Raw genomic sequence first — 23,284 nt, forward strand, 5'->3', positions numbered from 1 at the left:
GGAGGTTTTATCTAACGTTAGCAAACCATCTGAAGCAATCAGATAATTGGAAACAGTAGCTCCATGAAATCTTCAATGTAATAGTCAAACCTTTTCTCCAAAATAATTCATTTTTCTGGTTTTAAAAAAATGTATAGCCTAAAGCAAAATCCCTTTTAAAAAAGACAGAGAATTGAGTAACAAATAAGTAGGCCACCACTGCACACATGTCATCAAATTGTTGAGAACTAATAACATTGATCTGTTTGGAATAGCCAAATTATTAGGGACTTATCACAATTGAAGGATCTAAAAAGGACTCTTTTATAGTCAAACCTGTCTAGTTTCTTCAACTGGTCCTCTAGGGCAGTTCTGAACTCTCCATCATTTTCCAGTTTGTTAATATGCCTGTTAAAATTTAGATTGAATGCAATGCTTAAAATAAGGTCTAATGAATGCAGAATAAGATGAGATTATTAGTGTCCTTGTCCTGGATCTAATTCAACTGTGTGTGTGTGTGTGAGAGAGAGAGAGAGAGAGAGAGAGAGACAGAGAGGTGGGAGTTGAGAACTGCTGTAATAAAATAGCAAAACAGAAGATCAGAATGCAGCTGATGGATTGCTTCTTAAAATATTGAGGAGTCCAGTAAGGTAGAAGAGTATCTTTACCTGCATTTAATGATTTTGAGATTCAAACCCAAAGAAATTTAATTTATCAAACCTGAAGGATAAGTTTGGGACTAGAATAGGCAAACAAACTTCAGAATGTCAGAAGCGGAGTAGATGTAGCAATGATACAGGAGGTGCAGCGTTTGCATTGGTTGGGAAGGATCCAGGTTTGCTGATAGCACCCGCTTTCACTGGCCGCTAGTGGTTCTGGTTTCCTTCCCTCCCTCAGGACATTTGCAATGCCAGATCTCTCCAGGAAATGCAGTGTCATAGTCAAATCTTTTCTTCCCCGAATAATTCATTTTCGGGGATTCAAGAATGTTTCCTCTTTCTCATGGTTTGGATACAGGGAGCTGGCTGGAAGATTCTGGAAGGACTACCCTGTAAGGCACTTTTACCCTCTTATTCTGTAGGAGTGCCACTTTCAAACCCTGCTTAACGGGGTCAGACATAAGCATCTTCCTACACAGTGAAAATTGGGCATCGATAGAGACTGAGAAGTAGAGAAGTTGTGGGATGGACAGTCACAGAATGAGGAGGTAGGAGGTGGTCCTGGAGGAATTCCAGAGCAAGGTGTAGATGCTTGCGGCAGATTTCTAAGCATGTTTAGTTCCCTGAAGAAGGGTAGGGCAGGTTCAACTGATGGAGTGAGAGCAATGCAGTCCGTGGAACTTAGGTGGATCACAGTGGTTCAGAGCTGTCAGGGCAGCTAACGGGGTCACAGCGCTTTCGTGGGTGCAGCGTGGGAATGCCCTTTCCTTTGCAAGGCTGAGTCTTCCCGACAGCTGCAATCCGCTTACTCTAGAGCACTTCTAATCTATTCCTATTGCAGCCGAATTAAGTCCAAAGTAACACAAGTTCAAATGTGTTCAATTCAAGAATATTTAGTATTTTTGTATGTTTAAAACCCAGAATGAACTTCACGACAGAGTAATGAAATATTAGAAATTATAAATATTAGGATTTGCCATTTATATATTCTGCAAAAAAGGGAGAAATATAGCAACTTGGTTAATGCCAGTGGTGATGGTTTTAAGAAATAAGCCACAAGCTACTACTCACAGTGCGTCCTATTTATATAGTTTCTGCCATTTGTTCATAGGGTGGTACTTTTCAATATATTCTAGAAGCAAGATGAACTCTTAGACACCGGTGGATTCTTCAGGGAAATGTATCCAGCAGGGGGAAGTGTGGGCCGGTGTTTGGAGGAAGACCGGAGTCTGCTCCTGCGTTCCTTGGACGCCGCACCTGGCCCTCCGAGCCCTCCCCGTGTGTCCCCTCTGCCTGTTTCCTTCCCACCTCTCCGCTCTGCACGGCGTCCTCTGTCTTCGCAGACTCAGTGTCCATCGCTGAGAGTGTGGCCCAAAACTCTGCAGCCCGGACACTTGACCCGTCCTGGTCTTGTCCCCTCTGACTTCCTGCCAACCAGAAACAAACCTAACTTTGGCTTCTGGTTTGTGTGGACCCTACTTGGTTTCTGTTTTCCCCTGAACAGTTAGTGGATCATCGTGTTTCCTCCACTGTAATTAAGGCAATGTTAACATAGCTAAAAAAGTGATATTCTTTTCCTGGAAATGAATAAGGCTGTCCACGGTTGTTTAATGTGGACTGAGATGTGTCTATTTGCATTTTTGTATATTCGCGTTGTTTAGTCTGTGGAATTTTCCAAGGACTGGGCTGAGGGTGCCTCCCTTTGAAGAAGATTTGCATTGGCTCTGTCAGGCAGCCCAGGTATTGCCAACCCAGGACTGCTGTGTTATTTTCTTGGCTTGGGCTTCCTGGACCACACAGGTAGGGTAAATTTAAATTACAGACCTGGTATGACAGACCTGGTTTCCTTCCCATCAGTCTTTGCAGGTGACTATTTTTTTCTGTCTTTCACAGAAGCTGCAGCAGTCTGCGAGTCCCTGGCTCAATGTCGGACAGCCTTGGATTTCATTTTCTGGCTTTCAAAGGGCTCCTAAAAGCCAAATCTCTAGGTAACTGAGATTAGCAAATGCTGAACTCAGCTATACTTTAAATGCTAATTTATGATTCTGGTTTAGGATTTCCTCTGTTTTTTCCCTTTGATTTCCCTTACTTTTTGCAAGCTTGGCTATGTATTTAAATGGGGGATATTTGTTATATTTTTTGCTAGCATTTCTAAGTGTCTGGTGGAGAGAAGATCTTTCATGATATGTCCTGAAACATATCCTGAAACATACTATGCTCCATATTTTCCTTTTTATGAAATAATGTAATATATTCATTTTTAGACAAAACTGAATGCAATGAAATATCAAGGAAAATGGAACTTTAGCATTTCCTCGTTATCACAGATGAAAGCACCATTGTTTGCCTCTTTAAATGAGGCACGCCTTGAACACACAGGGGCCCACCCGTGTGTATCTGGGAAGCTTTGCCTAGTCTGTTTCTAATCACCTAATCAACTCCCTGTCCTTGTTTGTAGTATAAGCCTGTCCCTTTCTGCCATGTGCAAAGTATATACATTTTCTGCCATAGAAGAGCAGAACAAACATACTTGTGCCACATTGCCTGTTTTCTCCCCATCACAGAAATTAAAATGGTTTTTCTGCAGATCGCCACTTATAAACTTAACGAGCTAATCTTGAAACAGATCTGTCCCCAGGACAAGGGTGAATGATGATAAATGCCCCACCCCACCGAAGCTTGCGTGGTGTCCAGTGACTCAGGAAGTAGGCGGCTCGGTAGTTACCAGAAGCGGGGGTAACTGGAAAAGAAAAAGATACCTCCATCACCTGAAAGGTGGGACCTAAGAAAATTCAGGGCTCAGGATTACCCTGCTCGCTTTCTCCCTCCTTTGCTGAAGGAATCCCCCACTCTTCTCCTTTATGCTTCCCCTGCGTCTGTGGACTTGTCATTGAGACTGGAGCAGCAGCTGTTCCGTAAACACTTCAAGAATGAATGAGTATATTCTCAACAAGTTCATCCAAAACGAAAACTATCCTTTAGTGTTTGTTTTAACTAATTTTCACTTAGATAAAAATTGTGGAGTGGAGTTTGGGAGGGATTAGATCGTGTAAGTTTTCCCACGTCTCATCGCTTCTTAAACGGCAGTCCTGCCTCTGCTGTAACCTTCTTGTAACCTATAATTAGTGTAATGATTAATGAGATATATGTAGAAATGCCAAGCTTTGTAAGTATAATTTACACAAATACATGTTTTTATGAAACCTGCAAATTTGAATAGTGGAGTCTTTGTGACTCTGGCAAATGAGGAACTAGAATGCAACACAAAGCAAACGTTTGTCTTTAGGATTCAAAAATAGCATTATGAAACTATATATTAAAACCTTGAAAGGTTTTAAGGACATGATAGTGCAAATAAAGTTGGATAAAACAAGTTTAATGTTTTAGGAAAGGCAAAGAATTAAAAGAAATTGCAATCCCAGAAGCTTCAGAAACCTACTTTGATATACTTTTCCCCATAAATAATTGCATTTTTTTCCCCCTCAAGTTTGAATATTTGGGAAGTTGCTTTAAGAACTCTAAAACTCATGCAGCAAATAAGTGCTTTTTTTAAGATACAGAAAATGTACACTTGAAACATTATTACACGAAGAAAAGGTAATTTTGTCCAAAGAAAATTATATCCAAAGGAAAATGAAGAGTAATGACTGTTATAAAAAATACAATCCTGGAAGCCTAGAACCATGTTAAGTTATTCTGAATGTACAGTATCAGGCTAATAGAGATTATCTGAGTGATTTTTATAGATGAAGCTGAGCAAAGGAACACAAATTTCAGAAAATTAAAAACAAGCATCCATCTTTCCCAAACACATTTTCAAGCATTGTAGAAAATAGTATCTAATAAAACACTGAAACTTGTTTTAATGCTATTGAAAAATTCCAAATACAGTAATTTAGGAGAAATGGCATTTTGGTTGTTTTTTTTCCCTAGGGTCAATGAGCATTTATACCATCTTATTGCTTTTCTGTGTGAGTAGCAAGGTAAATAGAAACGGGAAATTTATATCAATTGTTTACTTTCCTTATAACCTTTGCCAAATAGCTTTGTGAAGGCAACTTTTACAAAAAGAGAGGTATTTTTATATTTAAATGTTGGCTGCCTAGGTAGGGAGTGGAAAAGCTTATATGAGAGGCTGCTTTTGCAACTCCATTTTAAAGTAGTTCTTCTATCACAGAAATTTAGAATTTAAAGGAAATTTAGATAATCTAGTTCAAAGCTTTCATTTAATTGAAAAAAGAAATTGATCTCTTGTTCATTGCACTGACTCACATAGTGGCTGTGATATAGCTGAGGCTAAAGCCCAGACCTAACTGCCAAGTTCTGTATACCTTTTACTATAAATAGAAGGGCTCTCATTCCCTCTCTGGTTTAATTCTGGTTAAAAATGGAAGAATCATATATATCTTACATTCTCCTCTCCATTTAGGTAATAGCCTAGAGTTTTTAGACACGTGTGTTTATATATTTACCTTCCTCCCTTCTTTCTGTACCAGAAAGCCACATGGCACAGATGCTGTGGTTAAACGAATTCCCCTCCATTCTTGATACATTTATCGTAACTAATTAATTCCATGTTGAGACTATAGTCTCTCCCTTGAGTGTTATTAACATGGTTTCTATTCAGTTGCACGAATGGAATGTTATGCTTCTGAATCTGTCTGCCTCAAATGATGCAATTTGGGCATCATTCTTTAAAGAAACACAATATATGCTGCCTACTATCAGAATATAATAAAATATCTGACAGAAAAATATAGATTGAGGGGTGATTATTATTGAAAATAATGATTTATTTTACAAAAGAATTCCATAAAGATTCCCTTAGTTAATTCTTCCAGCTTAAATTTCTGAAATTTAGTGTATGCCTAGTATTTCAATAATATGATGTGAAGCAAAATTCGTTTGAATTTGATGACAAGTGAAAAGCATCTAAACTTTTCTAAAAAAACTCTAGAAGCTCAAAGCACTAGTTATCTTTAATAATATAAACAATAATATACCTATTATTCTATTTTTACTTTTTGCCAAGGCCCAGGGTTGTTTGGTAGGATGAATGATACTATCTGTAGATTGAAAACATTTCAATTGCTTAAGTGCAACGCCTAGAAATAGCCTGGAGAATTAAACATGCCTGAGAAAGGGGGTCAGAAAAGTATTACGAAAACAGTGGTAATTAAGGAATATTCCACTTAAGTCTGCTTTAAGTCAAGCATATTCCAAAGGGACTGCGTGGCTTTATTTTTAGGCTGCAGTTTATTGGTTCAGGCTGTAGCCTCTGCTAAGTGGCAGGGCTGCTCTTAGCCCGCAGATGTTTTACTGGTTCTATAGAATGAGAAATTAAACATTTTGTCCGTCATCCTGGAGAAGAGAAATGATCACTCTCCCGAGGAGACTCGATCCCAGGTCCTGCTCTATTCGTAGGTGGACCCCGCGCAAGGTTGTTTGACAGATACTAGATCACACTGTTCACACACAAAGCATTTCCTCTGGCCAATTAGTGGTGGATTAGTCAATAAAAATGCAGCCGAGATTTTGGAGGCCATACTAGAAATGGGAACTTGAGGATTAGAAGAGCTCCCAGGTGACAAATGGCACAATCAGTCTAGTGAACTAACTGGTCGACAGCTTGGTCTCTGGGGGCTGAGATGGAAAACTAGCCAGTGTTGACAGCCCATGATGTGAACCTGTGGAGTCAAAGGCTTGGCAGCAACATCGCTGGAGGCTGCTGTGGAGACAGAGAAACACTTCCACGAAGACACCAGGCCATAGATCTTTAGAGGTGCTTGGAACTGAGGAATAAGAGACATTTTTATTATTCAGAGTAATAATACAAATAATAATTATCATTTATGTAGAGCATGCAGTGGGCGCAGTGAGCTAGGAACTTCACCTAATGCTTCCAGCAACCTTGAACTGACTGTGTGCCTGTGACCTGTCCCGCAGTCACACCGGGCCCAGAGTCCGGCTTTAGTGCTCTGTGTCACTATCTTAAAAGTCTCAATTTTTCAACAAAGGACTCTTTATTTTCATTTTGCATTGAGGCTCACAAATTATTCAGGTGGTCTTGTTAGAAGGAGTCACAAAAATCTAAGAGATAGACAGCAGAAGGCAAATTTTGTGTACATGTTAATTTTGGGTTGTGGAAAATTCTATTCTCTGCTGCAGGGTTTAGAGGAGGGGCATCTAAACCGCAGTCCCCACCCGCGAGGTGCAGACCAGGGCTGGCCTGTGGCCGGGTAAGGACAAGCCGGCGCAGCAGGAGGCGAACGGCGGCGAGCGAGCACAGCTTCGTCTGTATTCACCGTCCTCACGTCGCCCATCAGCTCCCGCCAGATCCGGGCAGCACGAGATTCTCATCGGACCCTGCTGGAAACTGCATGCGCGGGATCTAGGTTGCGGCTCCTTATGAGAGTCCAACGCCTGACGGTCTGAGTTGGAGCCCAGGCGGTGCTGCCAGCGCTGGGGAGCGGCTGCAAAGGCAGATTATCGTCAGCAGAGCAGAGAGGTTTGCACAATAAACGTAATGCGCTTGAATCATCCCGAAACTATGCCCCACCCCCACGGCCTGTGCATGGAAAAACTGTCTTCCATGAAACCTGTCCTTGGTGCCGAAAAGGTTGGGGACCGCCGATTTAAATAATACTCCTAATACTGCGGTTGGATGAAAGGTCAGGAGGGCGTTGGCCGAGAAGCTGCAGTGAGGGGCGATGACGGTCGTGCGGACGGTGGCGCTGCTGGGTCCCGGGGGACAGTGCTGCGGTCACGGGCGGGAGAGGCCAAGTGGGGGTAGGCAGAGCCGGCCGAGGTCCGGACGGTGCGGGAGCACCAGGGGAGCCGCGCGGGGGACCCCAGCAGGGCTCGTCACAGCTGCCCGGCGGTCGCAGTTGGCCCCGCTGGGAGGCTGGACCAGTGAGCAGAATTTATAGTTACGCTGCGTTGACTCACGGGCGCTGAAGAGAAAGTCACTTGATTTTCAGTGTTTCCGATACTTATCGAAATGAGTTTTCATCCAAGATGCCAACAACTAACAGTTGTAACGCGATGCTATCTGTGAAGTGCTCTGGGTTCCTAAGAGACAGGCTCTTATCAGTCAGGACAGCGGCCGTTCCTTTGACAAGAAATACATGTATCTGGGGTCTGGCAGAGCTGCCTGGGAGGACTGGAGCTGAGGAAGTTTGGGAGTTCAGCGTGCTGGTTTACATCTGGGGTTGCATGTGCCATGGCTCCCTGCCTTGCCGCAGAAGCTGCAGGCTGTTGCCTTGTATTTCCTCACAGTTAAGTGCAGGATCAGACACAAGACGTTAGGTCTCTCAGGCGTTGCAGATGGGTCCTGCTTAATCCAGAGGATTCATAAAAATGATAGTCTCTGAGCTCTCAGGGCATGACGAATAGTTTTGGTTGACTCCTTACATTTTCAAAAGACAAAATTGAAAGAGAGAAGGAGAGTGAATAGCCAGGTCTCACCGCCAAGTGCGCAAACCCATGTCTCACGCCCAGGTCTACCAGCAGTCGGTCACAGCTTTGCCCTTATATCACGCATGTCTTCTAGACAGGTTCATTATGGGTATATTTGAGGAGTTCTGTTTGTTTTTGTGGTTACAGATGTCCCCAAGGTTATTATGGAGTATTTATTATAATAGCAATAATAAAATAATAATTATCATTTATATAGAGCGTGCAACGGGCACAGTGACCTAGGGATTTCACCTAATCATTTCAACAACCTTGAGAGGCAGATCCTGTTATCTTCATTTTTCAGAAGAGGAAATTGAGACTCAGTATCACATGGCTCTTAATTAGACAGACTTTGGCACTTCTTCAACCACCCAGCAGTTTTTGGCAACTGTTCATCTCTGAGCAGACTCCAGTGAGTTAGTGGGAGCGCTTCCATTTTATTCTCATTGAGCAAGAACTAGAACACACATTACAAGGATATTAATCTTACAGCATTTAGTCTTTATCTTCTTAGCTGGGTCATAGCTTGCCCTATGTTGAGACCCCATAAAAAATTTATAATTATATATATGATGTTATTAGTTGTGAATAAGGAGAGGAAAGAGTGAACTAAATGGATGTATTTTTCTTTGTATTAATTAATGATATTTAATTTCATTTTTTTCCAGTTGACGACATAGAAACTTAATTTACTCCTCAGGATCAAATCTCTCAGTTGGAGAGCATACTCTTACAAAGAAGCCAAGTGAGAAGAATGGGAATGAATAAGAGCTGGAGGGTGCCACTTTTATAGAAATATAATGGTGACATGTATATTTGCCAACCACCCGGAAGACCATACTCAAGCCAATTATTTTGATTATAAGAAGGGACAATATTTGAAATCACCATCAGTAGAGCTCACTAGAAATGCAAGGACCCCTAAGGAAAATAAAAGGTTTTCCTAGGGTGCACTTGCCCAAGATGTTTAGAATTTAGGCTGACGGGAAGCCAAGGTCAGAACATGCATATTCACCCCTCTGCTGGGTGCAGAGAAGAGCAGAGTGTCATGAAAGGGAGTGTGGGGAGATGCCAGTCTGGGGAAGGTCTTGTGGACTTTGTGCCTTTTCTCCTGCAGCTCTTTCCCAACCACATTCAGAGAAACAGGGTGTGGCCCCTGAAATAAACTCGAGGCCTTTCGATCACTGCTGTCATTCATGTGAAGCAGTGAAGCCATTAGACTCCATCTACCTTATATCGTTCTAGTTCCGCTAAGGTTGCCGTAAGTAAAGCAGCGTGTAAAGTAGCACGCCGGTTCCTGTTTGACGAGTGGAGTGGCAGTTTCTCATCTCTCCCCAGGGGCCACTTATAATGAGAAATTGGCCTTGTGAGCTTTGAAACTTTTCCATTCAAAACCCTGTATGTCTTTTATTATTTCCTTTTAAAATTAGCATGCTATTTTAGACAATTAAGAAAAAACCCAGGCTTTAGAAGCATTAACAAGGGCATCTGTTTTGCAGAAGCTACTCATCAGGCCCTGTCTCTTCCCGTAAAACTATTAAGTTTTAAGTTATTACCCAAAATGAGAAAATATGAAAATACATGACATGTGTATTGATTAGGTTTTCATCTTGAGGCTCTTCTAAATATCCAATGGAGGGATATTTGTGTGTAGATTTGGTTTCCGTTTCTCCACGAGACTGCGCTGAATTCTAGAATGTGGCCTGGCCTAGAAGGCATGATAAGTCTGCAGTGCGGTTATACGGCACCTGCTGCCTTGCACGGTGCGCTTAGCATCAGACCATCAAATAGATTTTATTGTTATAATGACCATACTTTGCAGGTACTAAGTTTTAGAATTTAGGCTGTGATTTGAAGTTATCGAGAGAGCAAAAAAGTCTTCTGATTTCATAGGTACCCCTCACCAGTGCCCTGAATGCACTCTGTATTACTTCTGCATTACTGTGCTTATCACAGGGTACTATATTTGCATGTAGAATCGTCTGTCTCCTTCCCTCTTTGAGAAATGGGGCCTGTGTCTGTCTTATTTATCACGGGGTCCTCAGAACAAATTAGTGCATGTCCTGCGTGGGCACTCTATAAATATTTGTGTAATTGAATCAATACCTTTAATATAATTTTTAAGTACCTTTAGTATGCCAAGTATTGCAAAGCGTGCCTTAAACACATTTAATCTTCATAATCATCATAAGGGGTTGTTTGTTTGGGTTTTCATAATAGACACAAGAAATCTAAACTTCAGACGGGGTAAGCAGCATGCTTACTAAACTTCAGCTGAGCTGCTGAATTTGGAACTGGGGCTAGGTGACCTTAAAGTACATTTCTTATTTTCTATGCCATACCGCTTAATATATCAGAAAGTAGAGTTATGTAAAAATCACCCCAAATGCTGATGGGAATTTATAAAATATGAGAGATGGGGAAGTTTGTAGAAATATTGGCATAAGGAATATTGGCAAAGGGATGTAGCCCTTTCGAAATGTTCACAGAGAAGTTCTTCTCATTGACTACAAATATTTCTTGTTCCTTAAACAAATAAAGCAGGTAAAGGCTGTCCATTGTTTCTACCGTTTGAATTGATATTGTACTTGGATATTGTAACTGTAAGGACAGCATGACCATTGCTATTTGATTTAATTGGCATTGCTGAGCACCTTCTAATTCTGAGAATGATTTTGAGTGGGCTTGGGGGTGGGGCAGAATGGAGAACGCAAGGTAGTGTAACACACCTGTTATTTTCACAACCTTACAGTGTAATGGTGAATTAGAAGGATAATCAAATTGCTATATAGCAAAAGAGAACACAATAAATATAATAAAAATGGTACAACCTATAAAGGATAAAAAAGGAATAAGAAATTATATCTGGTTGGTGAAGTCAGAAATATATTACGGAAGGAGTAGCACTGGGAAGGCCCTTGAAAATTGGGCAGGATTTAACAGTTTTATGTGCTGGACATTTGAAGGTCAGTAAAGACATGGTCTCTGTCCTTAAGAACAGCCAAGACTTGTTGGTAAAAATAAACACTGAGTGAGTATTAATAGGTCAGAGAACAGTAGACTAGAGAAAGCAATTAAGAAATAATTATGCAAGATAATATTGTGAAGGTGATAGGGGACTTTGTGTTGTAAAGGAGTAGTAAAGACTTTAAATACGGGTGGCCAGCAGCCCATGAGCCTGGGGATTGAGACAGTGTTTATCTGGCCCTTCAACGTTTGTTCCAAGAAAGGATACAAATAGGCTTTCGGAGATTAATAGGAAACCGCCTCAATTCATGTAAATTCCAGTTCTATGACTCAGTTTTCATGGGAAGTCAGAATGCTTTGAGTAAGAAATCTACGAGATTTGGAAAGGGATTGTCCCTGAACGGTAGAGTAGATTGTTGTAATACTCATCAAAATTGGCAAAGAAGAATCAGACAGCATTTGTGTTGGATTATATTAAAATCACGTCAGAGACTGTGAATAATTGAAACCACACTAAAGGGAAGTTTGTTTTTCCTTCCTGCAATGCACATACAACTCTGGCACAGAAAAATGTTTTTCCAGTTAAATTTTGCTTCAATTCCCATTTACGATTTGTCACAGTAAATGATGCTTTCTTAAATAGCAATATCCTGAACGTAAAATGTAGTGAGAGCTGTCTGCATATTGGGCAATCATTCCCATTGTGGGATCTTCCTTAGGTGAAGATTATAAAACGTCATAAAGTAACACACATAATCAAACACTAGAAATGTTTCCATGATGAGGACAGAGGTACCTTTGCTAATAGAAAGAAAATGGGATGTTAAGGACGTTAATTAGGTGCACTGTGGCAATAGCTCTTTCCACAATGTTAAGTTTCTCCGTTCCTCACATTTATATCTCCATGTTGTTGGCTATGAAAATACAAATAATATAGATAGTTTTTTTAGTAAAAATGATCCATAAGTTATTATTTTAGCAGCTTTTTTGAGTAGTTATTTGCATACCTTAAAATTCACTCAACTAATTTTGATCATAAAATTTGATGATTTCAGTAAATATATACAATCATGCAACCATCACTACAATCCAATTTTGGAACATACCCATCACTCTCAAAAGATCCCCTGTCCCCATTTCCAGTCACCACCCACTTGAGCCCCAGGCAACCACTAATCTATTTTCTGTCTCTATAGATTTGCCTTCATTGTATGAATTTGGAGGGGACACAATTCAACCCATAATATCTAATAATAAAAATAAATATTCACTTGGCATAGAATACCAAGTACTGATCTGTGAGCCTTGCAAATATTAAGTCACTTAATCCTCATGACAAACCTATAATATTTATCTAATCCGTTATCCCTTCTTTATAGGTAAGAAAAACAGAGGCAGAGAAAGGTCACACAGCTAGTACATAGTGGATTGTGCATTGTGCATTAGAATACAGGCCACCTGTCTCAGAGTGCATGCTCTTACACCCCAAAGTACACTGTACCACCTCCTAGGCACTCGCAACCTGTCCAAATGGCATTTACATTATAATGAAATACAAAAATTCATTGGTAATGGAGAGTTTACAACCCTAATCTCTTAGGATGGCATTATGAAGGAAATTATATTCCTCTTTGACAAAGAAATATAGATCCAGAATGGTCCTTGATTTTCGTTAAAGAGAATAAGCAAGATGAACCTACTCATAGCATGTATATACTTACATTAGGTTGGACCTTATGTAAGTATCTTTTTATAGGGTAAAAAATGGTAGCATATTGATAATTTTAGTGGTTCAAGCTAATATCTTTACTCATGTTTAAAGCCAACTCTTGTTGGCTTCCAAAACTTGTCTTTTCTTTCTAGGTCAAATCGGCAAATCATCTCATTTCTTTGGAAATTTCTTTACCCTTCTACACCCTGCCATTCCCATGTATCCCAAACATCTGGGCAGCCCAGCCCGCAACGGTCACGGCTTCAGGGAAGGATAACACACAACATACAGAGAGCAAAACAAGCAGCAACGAAGCATAATTATTGGCTTTTGAAGTTCAAATGCTTAAACTAGGATATAGAATATAGATTTTGAGAACCAGTAGATATTTTTCCACCTCTGTTCTCAGTACCAGAGAGGAAAGGAAAAAAGTCTGATGAGCAGCAAGAACCTTCTTTCCTGAGAAAATGAGAGTGAGTTACTGAGCGGGGCCGATTCCCCTTCCTGCCCAGGCCAGTCCTGGAAGGCGTGGAGCGTGGGGGGTGGCAGAAATGTGCCCTACTTTTTGATTGGTGCCAGGGACAATAGCAAGATGCCATAGTCCTCCAGGGACCACATGGTTTAAGTTATGTTGTGGTCGTAAATCTCATTGGTTTATTTCATAGTAGATCTAAACTTACTGACATAGAAGTTAAGTTCACTTTAGAAAAATAAAGACTTTTTTGCACACTTGAATTTGCTGACTGACATTTATAATTGTTCCACAAGAGAATTATGATTTTGAATTTTTAAATCTAAAATTCAGCTTTTCTTTTTATTTTTACCCTAAATAAATGCTCTAGATTTTTATAGACATAGTTGCTAAAAGGCTAAAGTTTCGATATTTTGAAGAAAGATTATATGTATAATATATTTTATTGTAAAATGTAGGGTACTTCAGGAAGTACTTAGAGAAATATTTCAGCTATTAGAGAAATAAAGTATTTTTGGATCACTTTGACTTTATTTAACAAAATCATGTGCTCTGTGAGGCAATGGATTACGGAGATAAATACACAGTCTCTACCCTTAATTGCATTTTCATATTTTTATGACTTTAATCTCTATTTCTGGCAACTTAAAATAAGCTCTGAGTATACAAGCTGATGGGGGTGAACGTAGTGAATAAGAGAAAAGTAATGTGAGTCTTACTTGGGGCAAGTTTGAGTTAAAGAGTTTCCAGGTAAACAAATCTAAAATAAACACTACGAATTATGACCCACTGATGATCATAACGGAAGTCCGTGATGTGAAAATCATCAACTCTGGTGTTAGAGAGAGCTGGATCTCGGTCACCAGCCGAGTCACCACACTAGCTGCATGCTTATCAACAGGTTACTTAACATAAATGGCAGTTTCCTGAGGAATAAATAAAAAATTATTAAGAGGATTAGTAATGACGAATACACCCCAAGTGCTTAATAATTGGTAAATTTTATTAATATCATTATTTTGTTGTTCTCATTTTCCTATGATAATGCCAATGCAGTATATATACCTTTAAAACGTTAGTGATCATGGCTGTTATTTGTGAAGTCTTTTCCCTTACAATGGAACTGTGCTATCCTATCCTTAGCTTTGCTTAGCTTACTGTGTGCACAGTTCTTGTCAACACAAGCAGATTACAATTGAATTGAAGAAGAAAATGACTGTTTTTATTTCCAACAATTCTTTGAATCATGTAACTGAAAACCCTTCCATTATAAAACAAAGAGATTTGTGGGCTAAAACAGTTTAAAAATTCTTTTAAATTCAGGGCTGCTCTTATAGTAAGAAAGGAAAACCTTCTAATTTCCTAAACAAAGAAAAAATTGAAAATCATAATGGTTACAGGAAAAACTGATATTTGGCTCATCCTGGTAAAGAATAGGTTTTTGTTTTTGTTTTTATCGTGGTTAAGCAACAAAACAAAAGAACAGGGATTGTCAGCAGAGAAAGCAGGATCTGGGTAAATTTCTTTACCCTTCTACACCCTGCCATTCCCATGTATCCCAAACATTTAAAAGATGAGGCAGATTTGAAAAAGAACCAAGAACAACTTCTATAGAGGAGAAATATACTTATTTAAAAAAATTAGTTAACTGGTTAAATAACAGATTAGATATAGCTAAAGAGAGAATTTGTGTACCTGAAGATGAACTTAACAATGTTATTCAAAAGATAGCATAATGATATGAAGAGATGGAAAACATGAAAGATAAGTCCATTGAGAATTTTCCAGAACTAATACAAAATTCATTAGATTCACCATGTTTGAATCTGAGTAGCAACTATCTATCTATATCTTTATCACCACAGTTTGATTTATCATGATAAAACTGTAGAATTTCATCAAGGTAAAAGAGAAAAACTTAATAGTAATTAGATTTTAATGACAGATCGCCTTTAAAGAATAATTACAGATATCAGTAACAAAACTAGAAATAGGAAGATAATGAAAAAATTTAAGTGCTAAGAGAAAATAACTATACATTCTATAATCAGTTAAAGTGCTATACATACTATTTGATTTTCAATGAAAGCATTTAAATAGATACACTTAAAGAAGAAATTACACCTAGAAGAAGATTTAGGTAAGAAAAAAATGATAAACAAAGAAAATGGTAAACATGTGGAGTTTTTATATACACAAGTATTGACTGTATGAACAATAATAATAATTTCAGTGGTATAAAAACAAAGTGGAACTAAAATGCTGCCAACAATAGTGAGTAGGTTGGGAGGGGCTGGTCAGAGTTAAAATGTCCTGACATCCTTGTAGTGGGAAGAAACTATGTGTTTTTAAAATAAACTTTATACTTTACTAAGTTGTGTATTCATATCACAGTTTTATAGGTTTTAAAGGCAAGGAAATTCTATAACTCAATAGACCAAAAACCCAAGTAAAAAATGGCTAAGGACTTGCATAGACATTTAACTAAAGAAGACATAAAAATGGCTAACAGACATATAAAAAAATATAGTTGATGTCACTAATCATCAGGGAAAGGCAAACAAAACCACAATGAGATATCACCTCACATCTGTTAGGATGGCTACTGTCAAGAAAACAAAAGACAGTAAGTATTGGTGAGGATGTGGAGAAATAAGAACTCTTGTACACTGTTGGTAGGAGTGAAATGATGCAGCCACCGTGCAAAATGGTATGGAGGTTCCTGAAAAATTTGACAATAGAACTGTCATAAGATTTAGCAATCTCACCTTTGGGTATTTATGCAAAAGAATTGAAATCAGGATTTTGAAGAGATCTTAGCACTTCCATGTTCATTGCTGCATTATTAACAATAGCCAAGATATGGAAACAACCTAAACGTCCATCAGTGGATGAAAGAATAAAGAAAATGTAGCATACACTAATATTATACATACCGTGGAATATTATCAAGCCTTAGAAAAGAAGGAAATAGGAAAAAGGATATATACTTACATAAAAATGTGTATAGCGTTTAAAAACATACAAACCAATATACATATTACTTATGGTTATATGTGATAAAAATATAGAAATTTGCAGGTGGATTATAAACTCCAAATCTAGGTAGTGGTTTTTGATAGGGGTAGAGATAGGGGATAGGTACACAGGGTCTTAATTGTGCAGTGTTCTATTTTCGCTAAATCAAATATAACAAAATGTTAAAATTACAAAAAATAAGTTAGGTTTTTGACATATTATTACAATTTTCTTTATGCTTGAAATATTAATAATAATTTTTTTTGAAAGAGGAAAATGAAAACAAAAATCTTAGGAAAGCAAGCTAAGACAAGGGGTGGGGCTGTGTCTAGCAGGGAGACGGCAGGGTAACCATGAAATGAGTTCAAACAGGACTAGAGCTTTTCAGAGGTAGAAAGTGGAAGGCTGTCAGAAGACTCGATGGAGTTACACAAAATTATGAATTTCATGGATAAAGTGAAAAAAGATCTGTTTATTGATTATTAAGTACAGGATACTAGTGGTTCTTTTTTCATTTTAGCGAAGCAAGTTGAGGAAACATTCAAAGCTGCTGGCACTTTATTCAATAGCAAATGAAATTATGAAACATTCATTCAAGGCTGAGACTATAAATGACCTAAATATTAGGGACAGATTATGAATGTAAGACCTAAAAGAAAATTCATGTGCTAGAAAAGCTTGTATATATTAAACCTTTATTTCTGAGCTCAGAATGGAGCACTTTCATATGCTGTTGTGTTAGGAACAGGTGCCTACATGAGGAGGACCAGGTGACCAACACAGCAATTTATAGCATCTCATGTAAAAACCCTCTCAAAAGTTATCTAAATTCTAATCATCTTATCTTACCAATTATAGAATTGAGGCACAGAGAGGTTACATAATTTTCTCAAGGTCACACAGCTAATTAGCAACATAGTCAGGACTATAAATCTGTGACTTCTATCCCAATAACTTTATGTTAAATGGTTCTGCTTCATATTCCTCTACTTCTGGATGTTTAACTAATTACAAGGTATGCATATATTTTGAGCTTGCATAATATAATTTTATTTTCTGCCTCTCTGTTTAACTATGACTGATAGCTCATACGTTATTTGAAGATTTAGTTAAGTAAATTTTTTTTTTCTTTTTTCCCTTTTCATCTTCTTTTTTCATTTTATTCTTTTCCTTGTCTCCCCACAGTCTTAGTCTTGCAAAATAATCAGACTGTATGTGCAAGGGGACAGAAATTAAAGCAATTCATCCCAGGCTTAAATAAAATTTTTATATGGTGGCCTTTGTTAATTACAGGTAACTCTTCTGAGCATTTTCATCTTTGTGATGGGAAAGAGAAATTTTATATAGTCATTTTATTCTTTAAATGTACCAGATCCATAAAAGAAAACATTGTCACTGTATTTATGAAAAAGCAATTAAAAATTGATTACATTAATGAAATCGGGGATTTCAAAATATGCCCATTAGCCACTAGGTGTCATCATAAGTCACTAATAATCGAAAGCCAGTATGATAATTTTGTTGAAACAGTTAATAGCAAAATTTTTGCTGAGACATAAGTGACCCTTTTACAGAGCTAGATACACAGCTTTATTTTTTTCATACCTGGGATTCCATATTTAAGCCCTGTAGAAAGATTAATTAGAAACTGATTTCACATAGTTATTGTCGTAGCCCATGACCGAGGAACCATAGTTGTAGCACTGAGGATTTCAGCGACTAAAACAGCGTGGTCAATCAGTGCTAAGTAACAGCAACGTGGGTCGCGTTTGGGGACCTACTCGCCAGGCTGCCGGGTCGCAGGGGGAGAAGGTTGGGCGAAGCCCGGGGGTCTGCGCTGACCGGCTGTTTCGGGAGGAGGAGGAGGGTTGTCGGAGGCCACGGTTCTTCGGGGACAGGAACTTCGGTGCTAGGGGCTGGAAGCCACCTGGGCCCGATTTTCTCCTGTGCGCCAGTTCCTAGCGCTGCGCTTTCCTTATATAAAGGTTTGTTTTCTTCAAATAAAACGTTAATTTACTCTTGGCTGAAAGTGAAGGTGTTAATGGGTTTTCAGAATGGACCTGTCATGTTCACCACTGACTGTGAATTCTTAGTCACTTGTCTCAGAAAAAAAAACAAGGACAGAAGAAGACACTTTGGGTTCTTTTCAACTGTCCCCACGGCACTCTGGTTGACATTCGACATCTGTTTGTTTTCTTAGTACCTGGACCCTTGAAGAGCCCCTGCCTCCTAAGACGGAGCCCGTCTCCCGTTACACAAATGAAGTTCAAGGTCTGTCAGCCTCGGTTGCAGCAGGTCACGGGCACAGGCCACAGCCCGGGCGGTCGCACGCGTCCGCACACAGTGTGAGTCAGACGTTAGTGACGTGGCAAAGAGGAACTGCAGAATCCGGCCAGCGACAGTGGGGAGGGAGTGACAGCCACAGCCACGGCCGTGCGGTGGGCCCAGCGCCGCAGGTGGCGGCCGCAGTGTCCGCCCTGTGCCCGTGCCCAGGGCAGGTGGCCATGGCCAGTCTGTGAGACAGCTTTGCAATGACGTTTCCCACTTCTGGGCCTGCTAGAGATATGAGAACTACCCAGTCGCGTGCTAACACATAAATTCCTTTAATGCTTAGGTTTTTGTTTTATTTTATTTTTGCTGTAACAACAAAGAATTCCTACCTTATTCCTTCCAGTTTCCAAGGCAGAAAACCACTGATGCCTATATTGTAACAAATGAGGCCTATCTCCCTCGCTTACTTACCAAAGTGTCATAAATTTCCTCTTTGCTGCCAACAGTGAGCTGGACAGAACGACAGCAGTGGCTGCGGCACCGCAGGTGGTGACGGCGGGCAGGGAGTGTGTGGTGTGTGGGGTCGTGTGAGTGTGTGTGTCCGGCAGCGGGGCGAGGGCCGCCAGTAGAGCCCAAGGACCCAGGTCCTGCCCGCCATATTTATTTATTGGTTTCTTTAAGTGCCGTATCTTTTCTTCATCCCCCAGAACAGCACACACAAACCACAGTGTCTGCAGCCAGGGGAACGTCGCAGCTTGTATGCAGAACGGCAGGTGAACACAAATACGTCGGAGGAACGTTCTGGACACCTGCCCTTCAGCAGTTAAGTCCCGAGCGCCAGTAGATCTGTCGGACACCAAGTCGCCACATCAAAAGCACTTGAGCTTCAGACCCTGAGTTAAAATATCTCATTTCGTATTCTTTTGACTGTGATGTACATACCGTTTGCCTTATTATTGGAAATGCAGGTGCTGTCTAGAGCATTTTGGTTAAGAGCGTTGGGGCCTGCAGATCTGAGTTCAAATCCAGGGTTGGTATTTATTTGCTGGGTGACCTGTGGCATGAGTTACTTCAACTTATGTAAGAAGGAATTTTTAATCATGTAAGTGAGACCCAAAATTATTCTCTTTATGAAAAGTAAACAATTACAGATAAAGCTCCTTGACACTTCTTTAGTGCCCCGGTGCCTGATGTTCCCCAGAGGCAAACATGGCCATCCTCTTCCCTTCCTGTGAAATGGGTGTGATTGTTCCTGCTTGACAGGCTTGTGGGGAGGCTCCCTTATCAGGACACAGAGCTGGAGTACCCTCCTTCCTCTTCCAGCCAGCCCAGATGGCCCTGCTCTGTACTGCACGACAGACATGCTCTGCTTCGTCACAGTACTTCCGCAGCTGTAATTTATTTCTTTAATTACAGTAGAATGTTACTTAGCTAGCATGGCAAGGATTTGGTCTGCACAAGATTGATGCTATATCCAGAGTTTAGATAACCTTAATCCCAAAGCACAGAAGAGTAGGAGAAAAAAAGATGTGTTAGCATGCAATGTATATATTCCATGACATATGTATATTTGTACATAAATATACATATATTTGCATTATTGTTGCCCTCAACAATTGAGGGAATATGAATTTTAATCCATTAACTCATGTATCTGAGAAATTGAAATTTCCTTTCTCTTCTTATTTAATTTCAAAACCTGGTTGTTCTGGGGGTTTCCATAGAACTGTGGAACCAAGGTAGGGAGAGACTACCTGGTCCTGGGTTGCCATCCTCTGATCGTTCTGGGGCCCCTGCTCACCACGTCTGGTCCTTGGTGGTTGAACTACACTGATGACCTGGTCGTCTCTGATCCTGTCTAATGCTCAGTTCTTGGCCCCGGTGGGTCACTGCTAAATTCTCCTTGTCTCTGACTGCAAATCTTTCTGAGTCCAGCCCTCCAGCTATTTCCATGCTCTTCCATGACTCAAGGACGGAGACCTTCTGAGGCTTCCCTCGTCTAGCTGCCTAGAGACCCCATTAGTTCTTCTTCTTCTGTTCCTCCTGCATCCTGCTGGGTGTGGAGAGTCTCTGCGGATGTGCTGCTTTTGCAGGCTCTACCCAGCACCTTCCATCAGCACACGGAATCCCAGAATTTCCTGTTGATTTAATGTTAATAATGTTCCTCCCCTGCTATCACCCCCCTTGGCAGGTTGGGCACTTTGTACTTGCTCTTCATTCTGCCTCAAACTCTCTTCTCTTAAATACAAAAGCTCACTTCTTCATTTCCTTCAGGTTCCAGGGTTGTTTCATCAGAGGGACTTTCCCTGAACACACTGTGTAAGCCTCTCTGCCCCCGTGTTCTCTGTGTCTTTAACCCTTATTGTTTTTACTTTAGTCCTCATTGCCAACCATTTCCATTCATTCTTCTTTCTTTCTTCTTCCCTCTCTCTATTTTTATTATCTGCCTATCCAAGATAATACAAATAATTAAGTTGCCCAAGTTTACAGAGCTAGGAAGTAGGATGATTGGGATTTGAACGTAGCTCTGTTTCTCTCGAAGTTGGTCCTCTGTCCAGGACAACACGCTGCATGTGTTAAACCTTTTGTACACTCTTAGCACCAAACACTCATAAACCTACCATGTTAACGATATTTCAGCCAATCCAACTGACCACATATCCGTGAGTCTTTGCCATGTTTTCTTCATCAAGACTGTAAGCAGCTGCAGTGGTAAGGAGCGTGCAGTCACTAGGCATTACCTTTACAGACACAGCCTGGATAGGAATTCCAAGTGGTTATTAAATACCATTGCTCAGTATTTAGTGTTACCTTTTATTCAGTTAGAGTTGAAAATAATGCCAATTCATTTTCATTCCATAAGCTTTCTTTGAAAACACTTGTATTAAATAAGTTAGGTGAAGAACTGTTGGCTAGCCTATTTTCATATCAGAACTTTATAGCTTTGAGGAACCAGTGGTCTATTGCTGTTTCAATATTGTGAGGTGATCTGAATGTTTTAAAAATGACCAAAGCAGAAATGCAAGATAAAATGATAAAGAAAAAAACAAAACAGAAAAAAAGCAAATTGCAATCACACACGTCACACATCTCTGTGTCTAGATAAGGATGATGACTCTTATGTGTGCACTTAGATGTCACTAAAAAGCATAGTCCATAATTAAAAATAGTTGTTGTGGTTAGACATGTGATGCCGCAAAGCGGAAGAAGTCTAATCTTGAGCCACATGTATTTTAAAAAAACATCCTAGTGCCCATTTATTTACAGAAACATGCTTGGCCATGGATTAGTAACCAAGGCAGGAAGAAGTCATCTGATATTCAGACACAAATTTAGCTATTTCAATTTGAATGAATATAATCTTGAAAGATTTAGTTTTTAGATGGTGATATTTATTCATAAAATAATTAAATTTTATATAAAACATTTGTAAAACACTATAATGTATGTTATCTCATTCATTTTTTGTAATATGATCTTGAGGAAGAGGAAATATATTGTTACTGTCTTTATTTTATAAATGAATGAATACACTCAGAGATTTTAAATGACTTGTCCCAGGTCACTTAGTTATTTATTGGTGGAGCTCAGATTCAGTTTAGTTTTCTAATCACAAAGACTGTAGCCTTGGAATAAAGTTGAAAACCATCAGAAAGCCTTATCCAGATCCATTTCTTTGCCTATACTCTACACATTATTGAAATGAAATTTATCTCAAGACTCTGTTGCCAGGAGATAATTTAGAATTTCATAGAATTTTATGATTATAAAACTAGACAGATCCTAGAGATCCGGTCTGACCATATCTCCTTTTATTTGGTGTTGTAATGATAGTTCCTTTCTGTTAATCCATCAAAAACAAAATTTTAACAGTTTGTATTTTTAATCAAAATACTAAATAAACATAGTCTGTAGCAAGTTTGGTCATATGCTAAATACTTTTATACTTTTTTAAAATAAATGTACAAGAAAGTCATAACACCATATATTAGAACAAGCATTATAACTTCTTGAAAGAGAATATGCCTAAAGCAGTTCATCTAAAATCTGCTTACATTATAGGGTTTATATTTGTCTGTTCCCAATTTGTCTTTAGTCTACTTAGTACATACATTGTCTATAAAAACACCCATAGCAGAATTGAATTTATGTTGTAAGATGACTGAAAATTTCTCAGTAAAATTTTTCTACATCTTTGACATCATGTAATATGTTCTATCTATTTATCTATTTGGGGTTATAGAATATGCGGAAAAAGTTGGATACGAACGCCTTAGAAACTAGTAGGAAGTGTTCAGGTCTCATGTGGTGGGTAGTCAGCAGGTCCTTGAGCGAGGGAGCAACCGTATAAAGGCAGTTCTTGATGCAAACTACTCTGCCCATACCAGGCAAGATAGTCTGACAAAGAGAGAAATTGGACACAGGTGGAGCAGATGAGAGAGCACTTTGTGACAAACGTAAGTGTGAGGTTATGGAGCACATTGACTTCATTTGTCAGGCAGTTTCAGAGAAGTTGTGAGGATAGAAGTTTCAATGCAGTGGGTTGAAAAATGAGTGGGAAGTGAATAAATGGAATCAGCAAGGGTGGACTATCGTTTTCAAGAGAATTTCTGGGCAAAAGGAAAAATAAATAGGAAAGCAGTTAGAAACTCAGGGTATCAATTTTTTTTTTTTAAAGAGGGGATCACTTGATCATGATCATTTCTGTTTCCACACAAACCCTTAGGGGAAAAACACTTACTGCTTTTA

The 23,284-nt window shown here is 39.3% G+C and overlaps 1 non-coding gene across 1 annotated transcript; it reads right to left on the minus strand.

Moving 5' to 3' along the window:
* Positions 1–17,446: 17,446 nt before the first annotated feature.
* On the minus strand, positions 17,447–17,518 carry LOC138375889 (small nucleolar RNA SNORD60). Its single transcript, XR_011231591.1, has one exon. It is a non-coding gene; the product is annotated as a small nucleolar RNA SNORD60 (small nucleolar RNA).
* Between the last annotated feature and the right edge of the window lie 5,766 nt (positions 17,519–23,284).

This window comes from Eulemur rufifrons, chromosome 27 (genome assembly GCF_041146395.1).
Source record: "Eulemur rufifrons isolate Redbay chromosome 27, OSU_ERuf_1, whole genome shotgun sequence".
Classification (NCBI taxonomy): domain Eukaryota; kingdom Metazoa; phylum Chordata; class Mammalia; order Primates; family Lemuridae; genus Eulemur; species Eulemur rufifrons.